General features: G+C 39.4%; 1 pseudogene; it reads right to left on the reverse strand.

Moving 5' to 3' along the window:
- Nucleotides 1–23,896, reverse strand: part of LOC136833858 ((E3-independent) E2 ubiquitin-conjugating enzyme UBE2O-like) — a 189,212-nt pseudogene that overhangs the window by 132,943 nt on the left and 32,373 nt on the right.

The raw sequence follows: 23,896 nt of genomic DNA on the forward strand, positions 1-23,896 counted from the left end.
AGAGGGGTTGACCTGGGAGGTACGTACTAGGAGCCATGTTTTCGGGTTTTGGCCCAAACATGGGTTCTGCTCGGAAACAGAGAGAAATATACACTGCCAGAGTTTTGCCAGAAAGATGTAGTCTCTGCCTTCCATACTCTTACTGAAACCTAGAACCCAATGAGACAGCTTAAAGCGAGCTGTTTTGTTCTTAAAACTTGTTGCCAGGAGCATGTCACAAAACGTCTGGTGACCAACTATACCCCTTTATTCCTACACGATTTATGTTCACGGCAGGTGGTATGGGCCATACACACTGGCAAAAAGCAAACTGAGCAATTTGCTGTGGCACACGTAATCTGTGGGTCTTGCATAATAATGGCCCTGTAGTGATATAAAGAACAAGTTTTTATCAGAAACTACTTGATACAGTACTCACCATCTATAATCACTGTATAGACAGCACACTCATAATACTACAGGCTAACTTGGTCACAAGTGTGTAGCTGTAGTATAATGTTATGAAAATGGTTGTCAATAAGGCAGCAGTAAGTATTTCCATGTTCATAATTACTACCATAAATTTTGTCTTAACTGTATTCTCACAAAATGTTAGATGTGCTAATTATCTGCACTAACTTAAGCACAACTAACATAAAATAGGTTAACTTTGGAACAAGTATGTGTAGCTATATTGCTGTATACTGTTAGCCCTGATAACAATGGGTTTTTCTTCTAAGATAGTAATCATGTAGTCAATTATATAATTACTACATAAATTTTTATAAAAGTAAATTCTTCTGAAAGTTATGCTACTCATGCTAACTGTATACTGTAATTCTAATTTGTTTACCAGGCCTAGCTACTCATACAAGTCACAGATAAAGCTATAGGCTACCTAAGAAAGTACTACTTCAATGAAAATATTTTGCTAAAGGAAAATTTTTAATAGGCTAGGTACATATAAATTGGGCACAATTTCAATGCCCGTTCAGTATATAAAAATGTAAAAGTTTAATAATCATGTGAGCAAACAGACATCAAAACGTTTTCCCAGTGACACCACTGTCGGTGGAGCAATACCTCACTAAAAGTAGGTTCGTGAAGAACAACATCGACAATCTGATACATACAAGTTCCCTGATATTACCGATAATTGGGGAACATTATCACAAAACTATTCAGTTCGGTAATTAAGTACTAAAATTAATACCAAGGTTTGGAAGTTGAGCAGTCAAAAGCTTTGTTACGGCTGTAATTAGAAGTATATGAAATGGTTAGCTACTACTAATCAAAAACGAAAACAAAGCAGCCTAGCATACCTACTAACAGCCTAAGACAACTACATTTAATATAAAAATCATATATACTCAATGATCTCTCAAGAACAACACTGTTTAAAATTATTACTTCAATATAATTAAACATTGTTTATCGGCTAAGAATGCACCAATAAACACTAAACCAAAACCCAATCTCACCTTTGTCGAAGAGATGGTACGCTTATCAGCACCAGCCCGACTCTTCATGAAATAAGCTACCAGCTAAAAAGTTTTTTTAAACTAAACTTTTCACTGGGACTTAAAACTGGGCACTTAACTTTCTTTCTAGTTTGGTACTCCATGATGACTAAATTATGATTTAGGCTTGTAATTGACGAAGAATGACACGCCTTACAGTCATGCAGACCAGGAGAGTAATGAGTAAATAGTCTCGCGAAGAGTGCATGGTTGACACAATGTGCTGTTGCCACATCCGCAGGTTAAGAATAGGAACTGAACCTAGGCAGTCGCTGTAGACAAGAGAAAGAGCCCTCTTCTCTCGAGTCCTATACTCTATCAGTGTCAACGTGCACTATGCTGGCCGAGAGAATTCTTTGAAATTGGTTGGTCTATCTTCACGGAGCCCTCTAGGACCATGAGAGCAACTCCTTTGAGGACGAACAGCAGTTACACTTAACAAAAGCATCTTAAATATCACTCTCATCTTACTCAGATCCCCTTCCACTTAAGTCTTTTATATTATAACTGCCAATACTGAATGCTGTGACGATTAGGAAAATGATAATACAAGACAGTTAATTGTTAATGATGGTACTGTAAAATATCCATGCTTTACATCACACTTTACAGCAAAATCATCCATCTCTCTCATTATATGATATACTGTTCTAATAATCTCAAGGAACAATTTTGATGCTTAAATGTTTGGATGGACAGTCACTTTTTTAAAGTGATTGTATTTTAGAATGGGAAATCACACCACAAATCACTATTAATCAAATGTATAAAAAGAGTTCCTCATATGAATATCATTAAGAGTGATTGGGCGAAGCTCCTTTGCTTAATTGTACAAGCAGTGCTCTGAAATGCTATGACCTGTTGTGTACTCCAATATAGGGAATTATTGTTAATCAAACGTATAAAAAGTTCGTAATGTTTTTTAAGTGTCTGCACCATGGTTCTTTTTGTTTTACTGTACTGTGTGAGCATGTCCACTGAAATTCTAAGGTTCATTGTTATAGGAAGTGCAATAGCCTCATCATACTACCTCCACACCGCATGAGTTTGAATACATAACAGAATTTGGCAATTCTGACTCACACCACAAATCCTGTCACCAAAGTTCCTCTACACTTCATTCACTGCCTTCAAGATAAGATTACAGTATTTCTGCTGATTGACATCTATTTAATTCAGTATAGTATTGTACTTAATACAGTAATTTGGTGTTACATGTATTTTTCATTTGTGTGTGTAAAGAGGGTTGTCTATATGCACTGTGTAAAGATAAACCAAGAACTTACAGTATTCTTCCCCAACAAGAAAATGACTTTTGAGATGCATATATGTATTGCTTTCTCTTTTCTAAGCACCTTGGTATATTGTGATGTTCACCAATATTTCGTGATGAAAGAGAAAGAGAGAGAGAGAGAGAGAGAGAGAGAGAGAGCTGTGAGAGAGAGAGAGAGAGAGAGAGAGAGAGAGAGCTGCTTAGCTACAATACTAGGGAACAGTACTGTACTGTACAGGCAGTACCCTGTTAACGGAGCAGTTTGGTTACAAGTACTGTACAGGCAGTCCCCTGTTAACGGTGGGCTCGGTTAACAGTGATCCGGTTTTATGGCACTTCTTTAGCGACGAAAATCACCGATTTCCACTTACCAGCGCTGATAATTGGGTATTGGCACTGATACATACATAACAGAGGCGTTGATAACCGAAAATCGGCGCCACGCCGATAAGCTCCCAAACATTGCTGAAAAAGCGCTGAAAATCGCTGATTTTCAGTTATCAGCGACTTTCGGTTTTCATCACACCCTCAGAATGGAACCCCACTGATAACCAGAAACTGCCTGTATAGGCGGCTGGGTATCATGTAAGTTAAATCATCATTACTTAAAAGACTGGTGATTTATCATGGGGGCCAGACCCTAACTATCTGTTAACAAAATGAGTAATAATTTTTTAATTTTGAATATGACTAATAAAACAGCATAAAACTACAAGCTGGTACTGTGAAAAATCCATATACCTTAAAGTTAAACAGCTAAGTAACAAGGAATATACAATGAATATAAAATAAATTCTATACAATGAATATAAAATATATTTTATATGTAATACAAAAATTGATATGAAAATGAGAAAAATCTTTGACAATGTGATGAATATTCAGCAACAAAATGGATAAAGGAATGTCACTACAGTATATGCATCCTATCACAACTGACAGAAGCATTGCTGGTTTTAAAAAGTATGTAACTGAACTATTAAGAGCACCTGGCATATAATAACTATCCACTACCAATTCCCAACCAACTGCTTATTTTGAAAGGTCCACTTCTTCAGGTTCTTAAAGACTACATAAAATATAATAGGACTGGTATAGTGTGAGATTACTATCAAACATCTACCATGCCATCACAACTTCAAGACCCTAGTAAATAAATGAAAAAATGCTTAAAACTAGTTGTTAGTGTAATTCCAGCCCATGCAAAACCAAACCAAACCACATAGTTGCCAACACCTGATAACCAAAACAAAGCACAGCATTTTTAGCATACCTTCATCTGTGTTTTCAGCACCAACTAAAATTGACTGCACTTTTCTCTCTGCAAAGCAAAGCAACAAAAACTGAAATAACAAAAGAAACTATAAAAACACTCTTATGATTCAAGAGGCTGACATAAGGTTTGGACAAATTATGAAGTGTATGACCTTTCAGCTAATATGGAGGATACATTTCTCGATAATCAAATCCACTAGCACTCTTGGGTAGAACACTGATTGGAAATACCACATATTTATGGGAGTGCTTAATGCCCTTTATATATGTGGAATTTATAATGCACATAAGATCTCTTTCCATGGACTAGAAATACTTTTAAACTTGACTTCTAGCACTTTTAGTATTCCTTTTATATTGAAATGTCAACGTTACTTTGGTTTTTATATAGAATGTTTACATTCTCATGGGTGATGTGTTCATTTTCCATATTCATTAATGCTGCTAAATATAACGTTATATGACAAAGTGGCATACAATTGTTTGATATTACTGTCATTTATTCTTCATTTGGACACAGTGATATTACAACCTAATTCTGTAGTGTACATGCCATTTCCATGGTATGCTCATAATAATTATCAATATTCATATTTGTGGATTCTAAGAAAGAATATGGAAAAGTACTTAGAAAGGCTAAGTGAACAAGTAATGTTACTGTACTGTTTCATTAAACAAAACTGTATTGACAAACGGTTTCACACAAGATGCTTGGGACTGAAAAATGAAAATGAGTAAGGATTTCCAACACCTGAGAAGAAATAACAGCGATGATAAGGAGGAGGTGGTATGTGCTGTGGTGGTGGACTGATGTGAAGTGTTTATGGCCAAAGCACAGATGGATTGATGTGAAGTGTTTATGGCCAAAGCACAGACACTGGGACCAATATGAATGATGCACACTGTTTAAATTAAACTGAATTTAATTCAACTTAAATGCTGATAAAATAGATTAATGATGGATAAATGAAGATTGTTATACATGATTAAACTTCCAACTCTATTAAAAAATAACACGTGAATGAATTTCACCTTAACCTCCCAGAAAATCAGCTGAGGATTACCAAAAGTATCACTATACATGTATATCTATCATGGTTTAAAATATCTTGGCCACTGCATCAGAATAGGCTCCACTGTTACTAAGAAAAAAGACATTATCAACTGAAATTTATCAGTTGATGATGTCATTTAACATCACTACAATCTCAAGGGTTGAGAATAGGATGATGGCATTTGATGTCATTGGGAGGTCAAAGGATTAAATTGTAACCTTATCTTATGCTAAAGAGGTGGAATTTTTAGTATGATGTTTAATGATAAGTCAACTTGGTAGAGTCATGTCAAATATACACAACAGCTTATCAGTCAAGGCTGAAAGTCACAAGTAATTCACAATATAAGCCTTCAATTATGCATGGGGATTTTAGAACATCACCCACTGAAGGTGTGTAAGTTAACTGAAACAAACTTCCTTTGAAGAATAGATGATAGGAGCTTGGATTACATTGTACTGTGCAACTGAAAAGCTCCTGCAAATCCAACCTTAAAATTCTTGGGGCGGACATGTTTGGTACAAAGTTCTTGATACCTTTCAAAGGTTTACAGTCCAGTTCTGAATGGTTTGCAGTTTCCTAGCAATTGAAAATACTGTATGTAGGAGTCCCTCTCCATCCATGTGGACATAAAGGAATCAGGCAAATGGCTGATGATGACTTGGTAACAAAACCTGCATGTCTCCCAAGGTCCCTTTAACATAGCTCAGAGAAAGTAAGGTTTTTTTCACAGTGGCACAGTAATAACATATCATGCTATGAGTGAGATTTACATCCAGAACCATAGCATTGGAAAAGTCAGCAGTGATACCACTCAGCTAACATTTCAGGTTGCAAGATCTGAGAATAATGCATTGGTATTCAGAGGAAAGATATCTGTAAACTGGATTACTATAATTTTCACCACAGTTTAATCTTGAAACATCCTGCTGCTCTAAATCAATAATTCAACCTAAGAATTCAGACAGTGAAAACAGAGTCAGAATATGGAGTTATACAGTACACATGCTTTGTATACAAAAGATGGCATATAATTTACAAAATTATTTGACACTGCATTTATATATTGACTGCAGAAATAACAGCTGCAGTTCCTGCTTGCAAACACGAGTCATCTTGACTTCTTTATTTCTAACTGTACTTCAATAGAGTAAAGGTATATTACACCATACCACCTGCATACCATGAAAATTAAATCCACATTGAGCAATAAAAGAAAATAATGCCAAATCCATAATCAGTCAGTGTGTTTTGTCATAGGCACACTTGTGGCCCTAAAATCTCAAAAAGGGTTAAAGCACTTTAGAGGTGATATCTCTACTTTGAACTACTCTCTTGGAAAGAGTTTTAGATACATAAAATTTAAAGCCAACTCTGACAATTTGCTACTGTATTAACAGATTAACAAATGTTTGCATATGGATTCAGTCATTTCAGGCAAAGACACTTTCTACTGGTGGGGAAGTTGATAAACAGTTTTGTTTACATCTTAATCAAAATGAAGGTGATGAGGAGGGTTTATAGAATGAACTACTATTTAATTTTCCATAAAGAAACAAATCACAACAACCTGCAATACTATCTTCAAAAGCAGTAGTGGACACTGCACAGCAGTATGATCAATAATAGCATCAGCACCCTTAGTAAAGTGATTTTTATTACTTAAAAACAAAATTACAATTTCCATTATTTACCTTTGTCTCTAGAAGAAAAATAATGCCAGAGTTACAGCCACCACAGATAAATAAAAAGAGCTTTTCTAGTGCCATCTACAAGTGTGTAACCCAAGGCACACCATAAGTGGTACCTCAATACTGGCACAATTTACTACTAAAATATTTCATGCAAAATTTCATGACAGTCACACTCATAATTCTTCTGAGGATAAATAGAAAGTCCTATCCTACAACCAAAAGCAGTGCATTTTGAATTCTGTGGTAGTAGATAAATATAGGCTTGTAAAACCTTCTATGCAAGGTTTAGACAGAGAAATAAAACCCTACTTGGAGTATATTACCAAAGGTAATATAAGCCTAATTATCTTAGCATTAAGGCCTGTCTCAGATTTTTTAATTACCATTCGTTGCATGCCAGAGAGTTCATTTCAAGACTTTTAGAGAATATCAAAACACAAAATACACCATGGCAGAAAACAAGCCTCCAAGACCAGCTCATCAACTAGGTTTGGAAAATAATGAATGATTTATAATATATAAAAGGTGATCACACAACAAAGAAAAAATAATGGAAGAGCAATTCTTAAAACTAATAAAGTACCTTTTGATTGCTAAACACCCATTCCAACAAACCTTTTTGAAATACATGGAACTGACAAAAGAAAGTGTGCTTTAGCATGCCGCAACAACAGAACTTTAAACATAAAATGGCTGAGCCCATGATGCACAGGTTAAGATACTGGCACAGCTCATGGTGTGAAAAAAATTATGTGATTACCATCGTATGTAAGACAACTTAACATGACCTTTACAATTATCCAGCTACCACAAATAGCAGCTGCTTGTCCATTGATTTGTATAATTTGTTTAAACAGTCTGAAACTTATCAAAGCAGACAAAACTTTGTATTTGTGTGCTAATGAGGTCACATTACCATTAACCTAAGTTAACAAACAAGAAGTGCAGTCTACACACATTCCAAGTAGAATCCTTTTCCATTAACACTCAAAAATCTTCAACCTTTATCTCGAACTTTAATGAAAATTACACATGATGACCTAAGACAACAACTTTCATGAAGCAACAGTCTGCTAGGAGTTTTACTGGAGCTACAACTAAAATGTGGAATAGTTTGCCTAATGATCTCCAAATACTTAAAGGAGAAGCAAATTCATTCCCACTTTCTGCTGAAGTCTCCCCAATTCAGGTGTATCTGCTTTATTTCCCATTCCCTGTTCAATTATTTATTGTCTTTTCCTGTAACTTGTCTTGCTTTGAAGGCTGATTTCACTTTGGAGCCTTCTTGGGTTTATAGTCTGTTGACTGTCCACTGTCCATAAGGGTTTTCAGCTGAAGATTTAATGACCGAGAGAAACACCTTTTACTGTAAACAACAAGAAACTTTCAAAGAATTCAATTCACAATGGTTGACTTTAGGTTATGGATAATAATAACTGTAGCATCCATATTTTCCCAAATATGGAGTGGTCTGCTGTGTCTTATATACTTTACCTTAACAACCAAGCACAAGTCAGTTTAGATACCTACTGCTTAACTATTTGAGCAATCATTATTATCACCCTCTGTAAGATCCTGCCACTCTTGTCTTTCCTGTGCTTACACTTCTACAAATCTTTATGCACATCTCCAATGCATCTTAAATTTCCTTTCTCATAGTTCTCATCCAGGTAGGTTTAGGTCTTCCAACTCTTCTGTTGCCCAGAGAAGTACAGCTGAGACTATCAAGGATTATTCTCCCTGGGCTGTATGAAGGACATACTCGTATCTGAGCCCTCCATCTCCCATTCATCATTATCTCATCTATATATGGTACTACCATAATTTCCCATGTTTGTCTAATTTCTCATTTTATTCTGCCACCTGACTCGTAGAAGTCTTCTTAAAGCTCCATTTACAAAACAACAAAATTTGTTAGATACAGTTTCACTATCAAAATAATCATGTCCATACAGCAATAAAGATTGTTCTAGATTAGTGCATAATTTTACTTTCCAAAGAAATTCCAGTCTACTGTATTCAATTTGGAAATCTTATTCAGCCTCCCCACTGTTTGATTTGCCTTTCCTAGTCTTAAACTATACTCCAACTCAAGGGAACCTGTACTGGATATCATTCTTCAGAGAAATTAAAGATTCTAACATTTGTATTTTTCCTAGGATACAACATACCTTTTCATACATGGAGTTTCTCAGCACAAGGAGCTGTCTTGACTTAAAAACAAAATCCTATCGCCAAGGCCTACAGCCTCACATGACCCCACTCGCCCTGCCTCTTCCATTGTTTGAATCAGCCAGAGGCCCCATCTACCAGTCTCACTGGAGTGTAGATTGACTATCAGAGGGGTGGCTGAGGGGTGTAAAAACTACCCTCATTAGAGCGTAGGTTTGTACCCTATGAAAAATACAAATTACTTTTATAATTTGTAATTTGTTCCAAAAGGAATACAAACTTATGTGAAAAGCTGCAAAATATATCTTAGCACGATATTTGATCAGTGTAACTCTTGTCTTCTTTAAAACCAGCTTCTTCATCAATTTCTTCCTTCAGCCTGTTCAAGATAAAGATGTTCAAGAGTAATTTTCAACAAGACCAACATAAATACAATGCCTCTAAAATCAGCACATTCAGTCAGGTTCCCTTTATTTGCTAAGACTTTCAAATCCCTGTCATTAGGTTTGGTTTCTCATTCCATATTCTGCAAAACAGTCTAGTGGTAAGTGATATGGCATTTACTTTTCAGCTAAGATTATTTCACCAATGATCCCACCACAGCCTGAGGCTTTGCCCTCCCAAGTTTCTGTATTACTAATTCCATTTCCTAATCAGGAAATTTGTTTATTACTATATTCAGCTCTTCAGTTTCTGGTATACCAATCAAATGATTGCCATCATACCTCTCATTCATGACCTCACAAAATAGTTCCATCCAGTGCTGTCTTTCTTCTTCTGGTATTATTACCCTATCCAAAATATATTGCAATCCACTGACAATCAGTATAATCTTGTAACAAAATACACTGCAAAAACTATGTGCACAATTTGGAGCAAGGCACTTCTATTACTGCATCTGGCCTACATGAACAACTATATAATGGTATTTGTTATAGAAACCTTATAAAAATTATTATAACAACACTAAACACAGTGACTAGGAGAAAATTTCATTCACAAACAATGTCATACAAATTTTGTTAACTTCACCCAAGTCTCCTTCTCTCTAAATATCAATGCAAATTTTGGTACCTAGAACAACTCAAAAATATCTTCCATATTTCCAATAATCTATTACATTTTGTATTCAGAATCATGACTACCTTTAACAATAAATGGAAAGGTTCCACTAATTCACCACTTTTATAATGTATGGTTCCTCTCAAAAACTAAAGGTTTGGTTTCTGCATAAGAACAAACCCCTAATGTAAAACTTTACTTCTGCAGAATTGCCACACCACTGCACATCAAAATTTCACAGCTAAATACCCAAGTCCGATGAGATGTAGTTACAAACATAATACCATGAGAATCAACAAGTCTTACAAATGCTGCCACACATTAACCAATACAACCACTAATGCCAACATTCAGAAGTTGAGTGGTAAACAATTTGTTAAAAAGTCAGAATGAAACCATTTGCTGAATATATAAATACGAAAATGGACGCCGAGTCTTACATTGATTTACCAGAGCAACTTACTTGACTTATTTTTTGCTGGTCTTGGTCTTAATGGACAAGGATTAGTGTGGTCTGACGTGAGTTGACCAGCCATTAGCCGCCTCCACTGGTCTCTGGTCATTATTGTATCTCCCTCTCTGAGTATATAATAATTTCGATCGCCCAACTGCAGTGTGCATGGCTCAAATACATTTAACATCTTCACCCTGGAAAATTTAATTTGAATAAAGTAAAATTCATGGAAATATTCGTTTTTAAATACTTTAATATTTGTTTAATATACTATACAGTACACAAAAACATTGACTTGCTCAACCACTCACTGGTAAAGTAAAACCATTAAAAATTAAAGATACTGTACTGAACTCTTAATAAGGCACCAGCACTGGTAATCAAGTGAATTCAGCCACTGATTATCTTGCATAAGTCTGACAATTCTGCAAGGTAAGGAGGCTGGACACCACATAAAGTACATGAGCTAGTAAAGGTAGGATGACTAATTTAGGTAACTGCTAAATAATATTTGAATTACAGTGTATGCAGGACTTTGCATACACTGAACAGAGCATTGACACCAGAGGTGATCCAGATATCCTTCACCACTATGATGGATATAAAGAACCCATTAAGAGATTATTGGTGTAAAAAAATCTATACCACAAGATACTCAAAAGGCTTCTTGTTTCTTGGATAATACAATCAAACTGGGAATCTAAAAGCTAAGATAAAATCTGAAGATGAAACCTGTAAAAGAATTAAGTTTGGGTAGCTAAGATCCAAAACACCTTTAAGGTTGAATCCCACCACCTTTTACGTCTGCTTCCATTTCACTTTATTCTTTAAAACATGATTAGAGTAAGAATAGCTACATCTGAAGTTAATTACTGCCCAGTAACCTGCTATGGTGCCAAGCATGTATCCATTATCATCGTGAAAGCATAATCAGCCATGAGCTGCATATAAGGTCCAAAGTAACAGATACTTAACGATGTAATTGGTTAGTAAGGAACATGGCTGAAAAGGACATCGGTGTTGCTTAGAAGACATTTTAATGTCATACCTTGCAAATTGAAATATATTGTAGCAGAGTTTGGGTCCTGCATAACTGTGTACAACCACTTTATAACCACCAAAAAGGTATCAAGGCATATGTGTAATACTGCAACAGTACAAGAAAACTGATCTTCATTAAAGGGTAAACTCAAACTAACACTGCCCTGACTAAGGTGCATTTCTGCCATATATGATATAAAGCTTCTAGTATAATACAAAAACCTACAGGTAATATGAGACAGTTGCTCAGTTGTACTCCATTCTTTCTAAATGTATTCTGAAAAACCAAACTCATTGACTGAAATTGTTTTATGCATGCAATTCCCCTTCAATAGGCTGCAAATTAAAAACCTCCCTGTTGCCAGGTGAGGGTAGTCAAGGGTAGTTACCACAAGGAAGTATTTGTCATCTGTCCACCCAATAAGATCATCCCTAACTTCTGGGTGAGAGGTACCGGACATGTAAAAGTATCCTCTGTGGGAAACCAAAGTTTATACAGGCACCACTACAGTGGGCACAGATGGAGTTGCCAATGAGGTACCTTCTACAAAGACACCAAGAGACTGAGAATGACCAACCAAAACCAAATTGATTATTCCTGCCAAGACAGGAACTCCTCTGAACTTGTTGATTCCATAATCTTTAAGATAGACCCTTGCTGCCACTTTATTATAGCCTGACCAGGAAGTTTGCCAGCTAGTTGATATGATCTGACTTCTCAGTTTACCATAATCCCTGGATCATGGAAAAGTGCAAACAGGTGGTCGCAATCATGAGGCAACAATGCCAATAAAGATGCCAAGATCAGCCAATCATTGAGATGATGCAGCAACAACAGTGTGAAAAATCAAGTGAACACCCTGGAGCTGTTGCCAGTCCAAAAAAATGGGACAGTCCCATCACAGAAAAGTGGATGTACTTCCTAGAGCCATAGTTGGATGAGTATCTGGAAATTAGCACCCTTCAGGTCCACAAAAATCATGGTCACACTCTTTGATGAAAGCTAACAATGAATCTCAAGTTTCCATCTTGAGCCAAATCTGATGGACACCCACTTACGAGGGAAGAAGTTGATGACCAATCTTTACTGTCTCCTACTGTCTTCTCCAATAGGATGGGTCAATTATAGAAACCTACTTAGCAGTTGTCTGTGACTTCATGTGGCAATCCCATAAGGATGGCCCAGAACATCACTGGTCTAGGAATCAGGTAAGTGGCTTCAGGTTTTAAAGGGTAGTCTGTAGCCATCCTGAGGTACCGAGACAACCTAGGCCCAGAAGCTGCCATGGTACTTGGGTGTTTGGCAGGTATCCCCATACTTGCAAGATTGAAAAGTAGGCCAAAAGGGCTGGGAGGGCTCTAGGCCCTTTCCATAAGATTACTATACTCTTATTTGGGTAGTCAGAGGAAGTCTGGCCTCTTCCTATCCTCAAGGTCCCAGGCACAGCCATGCTGTTAACCCTGATGACGTATGCAAACGTCAAAAACAAAAAAAAAAGATTGCACAAACCAGCAGACAAGATGAGGATCATTTTCAGCTAGTGTTCCTGATGTTTTTTAAACACATATAACACATATCTTTATTAATTTTGTATAGTTTTAGGTTTTTATTCTATAATTGTGTCATTTATCTTTTTTTCTGCAAGAGAGAGAGAGAGAGAGAGAGAGAGAGAGAGAGAGAGAGAGAGAGAGAGAGAGAGAGAGAGAGAGAGAGAGAGAGATTTTATATATATGTAACAGGTATATTTATTTGTTTGGTTTTGCATAGTTCATATTTTTATTCTATAATTACATTACTTATCTTTTTTATTCATATTTTCATATATTCCTTGGTGTAATTACAACTTTTGTATTGCAAAAAATACGTAATTTATCTGGGTATATTATGGATTTGCAACAATGACTTTAGCACAAATATTTTTTTGGGAAAAGTGCAAAATTTTCAATATCTAGTAATTTCTACTCATTATTTCACCTGCATAAGTTATTTTGGGGGTAATTTTCTGCCATCGTATAGAGCAATCATTTGACTGCAAAATGAAACAAAACTGAGCAGTCTACCTTGAAAACTGTCAGAGCTATGCATCTTTGAACAAAAAGAGGTATAAATATTTTTGCACGTACGCATGGGTGACTGGCACTTTTCTTACGGAAACACGTGATGCTACTTTGTCATTCATTTTTTCATATTTTCCTTTTTATAATTGCAATTGCATTGCAATAACCAGCTAATTAACCTGGTTGTGCTATGACCAAAAATTAAGACTATCGCACCTAATTTTATTTTGGCATATTTCAGGGAGGAAAAGTTCAAAATATTCTAGTATCTTGTGATTTCTACTCATTACTTCACCGACATAATACTTATTTTGGGGGATTTGTTTATGCCATTGTACAGAATATTTATTCGGCTACAAAATGAAACAAAACTGAGCGGTCTACTTTGAAAATTGTCAGAAATATGTGTCTTCGAACAAATAAAGGTATAAACATTTTTACACTTACTTCTCAAGTCACCACCACCGCCCATAGATGTAATTGGTTATAAAAATCATAAGCAAACGGGTTAAGTTTAGCTGCTGTACCCTTCAATGACCCAAAGTAGTCTTAAATGAAACAGCACAGTGGATCACCAAGTCCTGGGTTTTGGTATGCTTCTTTTCTTGAGCTGCCTAAACTCTGCTCTTCAGAAAGAAGAAGGAGCTTGTCACCAACTCATTCAATAGCAAGAGGTTGGTCTCAACTGCATCTGGTCTTCCTAAGCCAAGACTGACCCACAGGTTCACACACTGAAGAGAGAGGAAGGACAGCACCCTTCCTGTTGACACCAACATCTTTCTTAACTTTACCTGTGCTCCATAGAGGGCAACCAGGAAAAAACAAAGGCTGCTAAAAGCACTGAACCACAGGTCAGACCACAATGATACCTGGAAAGAGGCCATAGCAACCAATTTCATGGCTCTACTTAGCTAGTGGACAAAGAAATGCCTCCATCATGGAGTACCTTTTAAGGAAGGCTGAGCATCAGGCTGCAAACTGATGATTCTCCTGCAAGGGGGCAATGCTACATCCTCAGGGAAGCAGTACTACTTCTAACAGGCCAAGACTGGGGAGACGGCTTGGAAGAGCAACCAGAGGCCAATGAACTGACCACAGCAGCAGAAGTGATTGCACCGTCACTAGAGCAATCTTGAGAATTCACTTGAACAATGGGACTCAAGTGCCACTGACGAGAAGCTGTCCTGGTGGCTTCCCTCTGATCGCTGTTCATGGATAAACCCAATGCTCTCTCATAAGAACTTATCCAACTTAACCTGTTATGATCCCAAAGTCATATGACCAACTTCCACTACAAACAGAGAAGGACCCTCCACCATTAAAAAAAAAAATGCCTTCCCAACTGGAAGATTACTCTCAAGACACGGGGGTCAAGTGTTCTGCTGACATGAAGGGAACCAAACTATGATCACAAGATTCAGGTGTGAATCAAGCACAGTTCACATGAATATCTTTCTTCATGGGTGGTTGAACCAAAGGAAATTCCCCCTCGGTCTTGGACTTTTTACAGTGAGGAGACTTATGAGTTCTCTTTCTCACAATGTCCAAAGACTAAACACAAGGATGAGGGTCAAAAGGTGGAAGAAAAAGTGGGCTCAAGATACAAAGAAGAAGTCATAAAAAAAGAACAGCAGTGCTTCTTCCCACTCCATATGCCTTTCGCTCAGCACTTTCCTTATAGCAGGACACTGAAATTGCAGCAGAGATCCAAGTGGATATCTGGGAGGTGAAACAGCATAAACTGCATGAGCAGTACAAATGCAACAGGTGGGTCCCCTGCCAGAGTAGGAACCTAGAAGTAGCAGGAAAACCAAATGGAGAGCCTTTGGCACTAGCCAAATACATCAAGAAAGTAGCAAAAAAGGGCTCTCTCAACAGGTCTGGTGCTGGCCAGAGAACTCCTGGGAATTAGGTAAAAACACCAGAAATAGTGCAAGCATAGCAATAGGAGGAGTGACAGGTTTTGGTAGCTGACCAGTGAGCATACAAATGACATTCATTAGTAGCAAGCAAGACCCATCACAAATGGAGAGCCACGAGAAATCATGCACAGACATCGACAAGCCTCCCTCAGCACATACAGCATGGAGAGATTGGAAAAAACAGCAGTAGGAGAAGAAGAGGTGCAGACATGACAGCATCCAAAGAAAAAGTGAGAGTATGTGGGCACACGATTGGATGATTACTCAACTTATTCACCCAAAAGCTTCAATTACCAAACCAGCTTCTACTGAAGGTACTTATACAAAAACGAAGGTCTGCATTCTCACAAGAATAAATCTAGGTACACTGTTATTGCACGAGCCTTATACACATTTTCACACACCAAAGGAATTTTATCAATATCCTCAATATGGAAACTTACTGAATTCAGCATAACTGTAGAGCCAGTGGTTGAGAATAATAGATAATATTTCAGGCTATGTAATTTTAACAAGGAAACTACACATTAATTCTTGACTATATAACAATTTTGACACATCTAAAGAATCAATACACAAAAAGGTTTAAAAATCGATAATAGTTTTTTCAATTTCCTTAATGACTACCTTGTTTTTGCATAGAATGAACTAAAATCCAAAAGTGTTTACTTATTTGTTATCCCATTTTGACTACATAACCAGTCAGGGCTAACTATAATTAGCTTCCCTAAAGAGAGTTTAAAAATTGTGTGCAAGTAATAAGCATCAGTGCATTCAACCTCAGCACAGCAAATTACCTCAGCTGGAAAATACTCTCACCCACCTCTTCAAGTCTTCTCCTGAACAAGGAACTTTGGCTGTTCTTTGTCTACATTAGGTCATTGGAAAATGCACGACACTGCCATCGAACTCAAGCTGCACAACCTAAAGGATAATTGAACATAATAGACATTTCATGGATTGATAAAAAAAATGATCAATATCATTATACCTGTAAATACTCTGGCAATAAAAGCCACTGTAATTTTCTGTACAGAATAAAGATAAAATAAATTAATGCAATTTTTATAATTGGCAAATTTTCTCTTTAACAACCTCTAGCTAAATTGTACATTTATTTACAGTTAATTTCATAATAAATCTATTATCAATACCACTACACTTGTCGATATTCTGGCTATAAACCTTCTGCAATTTTCTGTGCAGTATTTTAGATATAAAATAGTTTAACAGATTTTTTATAAATGGTATAACTTTATCTTTTACAACCTCCAGCTAAAATGACTGGTAGCTGTGAGATCACTGAACTTTCACCTCTAGGCTATACTAAATATCTTTGTTATTTATCAGAAGTCCAGATCCTGGAAGCATCATATAAGCTGAGGGGATTTGATACTATCATCCAGAAAAATACACTTTTTATTAGGAGTAGACCCCTCTAAAAATTTTGTTGTTTCTTCTCCTTTGCAGTAATATATAAATACTGACTGGTGAGAAGCTACAAAATAGCTTGTATTAAGGACTATGTAGTTACTTTCATGATTAAAATATTATGACAGCACCAAACTTCACTTCTACTAAAACATGAATTATATGTCACGATACATCACAAATGGATTCATAATATTGTTAGTTCTAGGTAATTCCGTTGCTAGATACCAGAGAAAGCTAAATGAAATGCTGGAGTTACTACCCCCAGAGCGAGCTCCACTAGATGGAGTCGTGTATGGAAAAGGGTGAACTACAAAACACGGAACCTTATCCTATAGAGATTCCCAATGTCAAAAGTCCCAACGAGAGAGGTGCGATACAAGCCCATGCACTACTCATGACTGTATACAAGGCAACACTAGTCGCATTCCATGTTAGCACCCACCTCACTAGAATGAAGTTTATCAAGGGAGGGAGAGAATGAAAACAGGGTGCGTCACAGTGACACGGGCCCTCTCCAGAAATAGATTTTTCCTTTGTCAAAAACCTTTTTCTGGATCGAGTCCTGTGGACACCCGGGTGAAATAGTAACAGATCCAAATAAACATCATTGTTATGCTATTAAAGACTTAAATAGAAACATTGAAAAAACTTAGGAGAATTCTACCCTGAACATAAGTAAGGTCCTCTAAGTTCATGTAATGAAAATAATGTAAGTGGTCACCAAGAGGTCTAAGATCATGAGCTTAGAATAGCACCTGAATAGGCTTGTATTAAGAAAATACTTCCTGCCTAATAGCAGACCCAATGACAGGGGGATGGTTTCATTCTTTCCGTTCACATGCCCTTCTAAGGTTTTGTGTTCGTTTTTTCCATGCTGGCGCTTTCAGGAGAAGTTTTACCAGGGTCTTCTCCTTTATGTTCCCTTCCCCTGTTTCGAAACAGATTAGGCTAATAAGCCTCTCGTTAAGCTGGAATAGCGAGGACCTCATGTTGCTTCCCTCTCCCTGTTTCGGCTGAACATTAACTAATGAGCCTCTTGGTTAAGCTGGGATAGCGAGGGGGCTTCATGTAGGTAGTTCCCCTCCCCTACCCTAGTTTGGTATTTACTTAAGGTTAGTTCTAGTTTTTGGTTATGTCGACCCATCCTTTTCCTAGCCTATAGCCTATGCCCCTTCCTCTGCATTGTTTGGCCTCTCCTTGGTACGGTCCGTGACTTTACCTTTGTACCCTCCCTCCGGGGACTGTTAGTGGCCGAGAGCTTCCCCTCTCTCCTGTCCACCATCTTTGGCCATCTTTATCTCCTGTTCCCCCATCCTTGGAGGAGGTTGTCCCTGTTCCTCTCCTGCTTCTCTAGGTTTTGCTGGGTAATCTCAGTCAGTGTTTAAATGGAGGAACGTTTACACCCGGATTGTGCATTCCCACTCTCTGGTGGTTTTGCTAATCTTTTTCCTCCGGTTTCCATTCCTCCCCTTGTTTGCTTTCTCGGCGGATTGTTAATTTGGCGACACCTCAGTTCAGTCCCTATGTCGCTTAGAAATGAAACTGCCTGACTGTCTAACTTGGGAATCTTCCTGACCTTGGCATAACTACTGTCTTCATCGGAGCGCATTCCTTGCTTCCCGCTTTGGGTTCTAGCGGTAGGTCTTCCGTTATCGCTAGTTTCATAATTTTTAGTTGCCGAATACGCCTCAAGTTTAACCTTCCCATTTCATTTCACTTTGTATCCGTCACTTACTTTAAGGCATACAGACTATAAGTTCCGTAAATTTATTTTTTTATTTATTATTTTTTATTATTTTTGTTTTGTTTACCATCTTGTAAATGAGTTTTTACCAGGTTACCTCCGGATCATTCCGGCTGGTTTCACGACTTGTTCAATACTGTGTTGCTCCGCACACTACTCCGCACCTGTCACACAGTGTACTCATAATCTCATACTCTTACAGGTGGTACGCTGCCAGGAAGAATGGTGCTCCGCAGCCTCCATCAGGCCAGCGGCCACGGTTGTCGGTCTCACCGGTGCGCGTCCAAACATCTTATTGTTTGGCACCCTGACGGATGTGATGTTTGCTACTTATCTTCTAGCAGGCTTTCGATGATTCGGTAGGTGATCATAATCTTTCCTTCTACTGAACTATAATGTTTACATTTTTATCGATTCCCTCCGCTTTTAAAACCACAATAGTGTTTTTCTTCCGCAGGCTGACAATGGTCTCGGATTCCGATTCCAGGCCCTGAAAGTCTTGGAGTTAAGCAAAAAGCTTTGAAGGAAACGTGAGCTGGCAATCCCTTGGCATACTCTCGGCGACATTTGTAATGTCCTTTTTCCCGGCGCTTGGATCACAGCTTCTGTCACCAGAAGGTTGCTGCTCCGTTGATTGCCGGGATTCGGAAAGACCCAGCCCTCTCCAGACGGTTCGGCTTTGAGCGCGGCGCTCCGGAAGACGCGAGGCGGAACTCGATCTCGGCCTTGAGTCTCCGAGCATTATCCCAGAGCATCAGGCAGGTAACTGGGGTAAGTGAGGCAGGTTATATCACTGTTTAACTCTCCTTCTTCCTCTGTTGTTTTTTAAAGGCTTCTCTAAATCTTCATACCTTTCAAAAAGCACAATCTGGGTCTATTGCCTACAATTTGAAGTCCGTTAAAAAGAAAACCTTACCTACTCCGGCAGGCCGATATGGGGTCCTTCGGCGCGGTTCACGGCGAAAGCCCTGTTCCGCTCGAGAGTACAGCCTCCCCTTCCGGGTCCCAAAGCGGAGCCTCAATCACGCCAGGTAGTTCCCCCTCCTCCTTCTTTGGATACACTTCATTTCTTTGAACAATTCCTGGAAAGAATCGACGCGAGATTTGAGAAGATCGACCCGAGGGTAGACAGCAAGCTGTCTGGTCTTGCTTCTTCTTTTCAGTCTCTTTCAAGAAGGTGGAATCTCAACAAAAGTTCTCGTTCTAGGTCTCATTCTGTTTCCTGACCTTCCACTCTCCCTCCCTTTGATCTAGGGAATCCTTGGCGCCTCACCCTTTATGCTCCCCTTTAGTAAGAAGGTACTCTTACCATAGAGGGTTTAGGCACGAGGAGAGTGGAAGAGTTAGAGTTCTATCCTTTTAAGACATCTCCCTACACTGGTTTTACCAGGCTGAAGGGGAGAGGTTTGGAACAGGTCTGATAAAGTCCCTAAGGAGAAAGGTCATCTATCCTGAGGACCAAGCCCAGTCGTCTTTGATGAGGACCCCACGGAGTGGCAAGCGGAGAACACTAAGCTCACACCAGCTAAGGAGTGTTCACTATGTTCACTCTCAGTGATGTTCTCCTTCTCCCTTGCGCCTCAAAGTGGCCTCCCTGACTAGCCAGGCTTGCTTCAAGGTAAACCCCTTCCTCATCTCCGTGAGACGGACCCTACATCTTTAGTCTTTCCGGAGGCACCGACTTCTGGAAGGAGCCCCGCCACGTTTGCGCTGTGACTCCCTTGACCCAGACTGCGCCTCTGATCTGTTCAGTGAGCAGCTCCCTAAGATCCCGGAGTCGCTCTTGAAAACAGAGTAGCTGATACTAGGAAAGGCTCTCCCAGGTCTTTGAACTCTTTGGCTTTAGCGAAGCAACTTCTTTGGTTTACAGGGAAGATCCATTATTCCAGGTCTTGACGAAATCTCTCTTGGCGAGTTTTCAAGAAGATCTGTTTGACTTTATGACTGCCCAACTGGCCTGCCGGAAGCAACACATCTTTTCAGCAGCCACAGTTCGCGCATGAACCAAATAAGCTTCTTAAGAGTTTGATCTGGGGTGCTAATCTTTTCCCACAAGAAGAAGTTGATGCAGTCTTATCTGAGGCAGCTAGGGTCAATCAAAGCCTCCGTTCCCGTTGGGGTCTGCCTATAAAAGGAAACAGTCTGATCTTGCCAGCCGTCTCAAAGTCCAGTAAGAAATTTAAACACTTGTTAACGTCTTCCAGCTCAGTCCTTGGTCCAGGTTCCTTTACAAAGTCAGCCTTCGACCTCTTCCTCCCATCCTCCACCTCAGTATGTCCTATTAAACCCGGCACATCAGTCTTTGGCTGCTCCTTCCTATGTCTCCCCCAGCTTTAATCCTGCATATGAAAGTCAGGGGAAATTTTAGGAAGACAATCAACCAGAGGCAATAAAACCCGTGGCTTCACTGGGAAGGGGCCCCCCCGCTCCTCTCCCAGGAACAGGGAGGTAGAGGCTCCAGAGGGGAAGCAAACACAGGACCGATGACATACATCCTGTGGGCGGGAGGCTGTGCCATTTTCAAGCTCGGTGGACCTTCTGTCCCTGGGCTCTTATAGTTTACAAGGGCCTAGGCTGGAGTTGGATCGGTTATCCCCTCCACCAGTCAAGTTTTATCAGGCTATTCCAAGGATCTCGAGGACTTTGTGGAGGATCTCCTATATTTAAAATTAAACAGGCTATAATGATAAGTGAGGTCTCTGAAGTTCCAAGGCAGGCTCTTCAGTGTTCCAAAGAAAGGTTCCAACAACACTGATGAGTAATTCTGGACTTGTCCCGTAATGAATTCCTTTACATTCTTCATTGTATTTGTTTTTTATCAATGCTCCTGTCTCCCAAGTTCGGACCCTACTGCCCCCCGTGGAGCCGTAACTGCTAAAAGCTCTCTAGATCTTTCCGACGCCTGTTATCACGTTTGTTGAAGGTTCTCCCCTTTCTGGGGTTCAGGCTCGGAAGGCAGGCATATTCTTCATATGATGCCTTTCTGCCTCAAAGAAACAATTGGATTTTTGTCCAAGTTGACGACACGGTTTCCAACTCCGATCTCAAAATTACGCTGGCGCGTATCTTCGGCGACTGGATCATCTGGGCATCCAGCCCAGGAATGCCGAGAGTTACATCCGTGGTGGTCTACTTTCTAGTCCTTGGGCTTTTATGTAAATAGGAGAAGTCCGCCTGGTTCCCAGCAGTTGTTTTCAATGGCTAGGAATCCAGTGGGATCTGAATTCTCACAAGCTCTCTTCCTCCTCCCAAGAGGAAGGAGATAGCCAGAGCAACCAGACAGTTTCTCAAATCCAAAAGGGGCCTTAATTACACGGACCCAAGAACGAGTCTTGGGCTCCTTCAGTTCGCTTCGTGACAGACCTGTTGCTGAAAGTGAAACTGAAGGATATCAACAGAGTGTGGTGAGTCGGGCAAATATCAGTCTCAGGGACAAGGTGTCTCTGATTCCCCACATCTTGAAGAAGCGACTCCGTCCTTGGTCGACTGTCAAGAGCCTGTCCAAGTCAGTCCCCTTCAATTTCCTCCTCCGAGCGTTGGTTATCCACACAGACGCCTCCCTTAAGCGGGTGGGGAGGATATTCTCAACAAGAAGTAGAGGGACTTGGTCCCTCATGTTCCACTTTGCTGAGTTCCATATAAATGTTCTGGAGGCCATGGCGGTCTTCCTTACCTTGAAGAAGCTTCTTCCCCCAAGAAGATTCACATAAGACTGGTTCTGGACAGCGCCACGGTAGTCCACTGCATAAACAGGGGAGGTTCAAAATCGAGCAGGATCAACCAGGTAATGATTGCACTTTTCTCCTTGGCCTGCAAGAACAAGTGGCACCTATCTGCCACCCATCTTGCAGGGTCCGAACGTAATGAGCAGATTCTCTCTCAAGGACAAACTCCCTCGAGTGGAGTGGTCCATAGACAGGGCCTGCCCAATTGGATCTGCCAACTAGTTCGGGTCTGGAGGTAGATTTGTTCATAAAGCTCAACAACAAGCTCCTCATTACGAGCTCCCAACCTGGACCCTCAAGCTCTTTTCACGGACGCAATGTCATTGGATTGGAACAGGTGGAAGGTGATCTATCTGTTCCCTCCAGTGAACTTGTTGTTGAAAGTCTCCACAACCTGAGGACGTTCAAGGGTCAAGTAGCTCTAGTGGCTCCCCTACTGGCCAAAGAGCAGCTGGTTTCCTCTTCTACTAGAACTGAAATTTTTTATGAACATCCGAATCCCCAGTCCGAACTAACACAAGTAGTACAAACTCAGACTGTGTCAGCTTCCTCAAAAACTCCAAAATGCCCTGGCTTTGTGGACTTTATGAAGTTTTAGCCTCAAAGGATGCTAACGTGCTGATCCTGTCAATACCATGTTCTGGAATCAGATAAATGGAGAGAAAGTCCACTCTTGCATCCATATCAACAGTCAGCAATTAAGAAACTAGCAGCTTTTTTAAGAGAATCTGAGGCTACAGTAATGACCATTAATTTAGCAATCTCCTTTAGATCACTGTTTGAGAAAATTTAGAAAAGTACTGTTACTACAGTCAAGTCGGCTCTAACAAAGTGTTCTTGTATGGTTTCAAAATTGACCTCACAGACCCTTACTTTTCTTCCATCCCTAAAAAATGTGCATGTCTGAGGCCAGTAATCCGTCCACATGTATTTCCTGGTTTCTAAAATGAAATGTTGAAGTTAAACATCAGATATTACATAATCAATCCTGCAACTTACCTTTCCTTGTTGAGGAAAACGTTGTTTTTAGTTAGCCTGGCTTCGGGTGCTAGAATTTCAGATAAACAACACTCTCTAGGAACCCAACAAAACTTCCTTCCATCAGGAGGTTTTGCTGATTCCTCACCCTACCTTCCTGGCCAAAAATGAAGATCCATGCCAGCATAGGTGGTCGCCTAAAATTCTCCCTCTGCCTCTAGACCTGTCCCTGTGCCCAGTTCATACTTTGAGGGCTTATTTAGACAGGTCCTCTCACATCTCTTCTGGGCCTCTCTTTATCAGGGAAGGAGGGGGTAATCTCTCTATGTCTGCTATTAGACAACAGATCCTTTACTTTATCAAGCAGGCTAACCCTTTACTCAGTCCCAAGTTCATGATATTAGAGCTGTGGCCACCTCCATTAATTACTTTCATTACATGAATTTCACGGATCTTACCAGGTACACCGGTTGGAAGTCACCCTGGTTTTCAACGCGTCACTATTTGAAA

Source organism: Macrobrachium rosenbergii, chromosome 52 (assembly GCF_040412425.1).
Source record: "Macrobrachium rosenbergii isolate ZJJX-2024 chromosome 52, ASM4041242v1, whole genome shotgun sequence".
NCBI lineage: Eukaryota > Metazoa > Arthropoda > Malacostraca > Decapoda > Palaemonidae > Macrobrachium > Macrobrachium rosenbergii.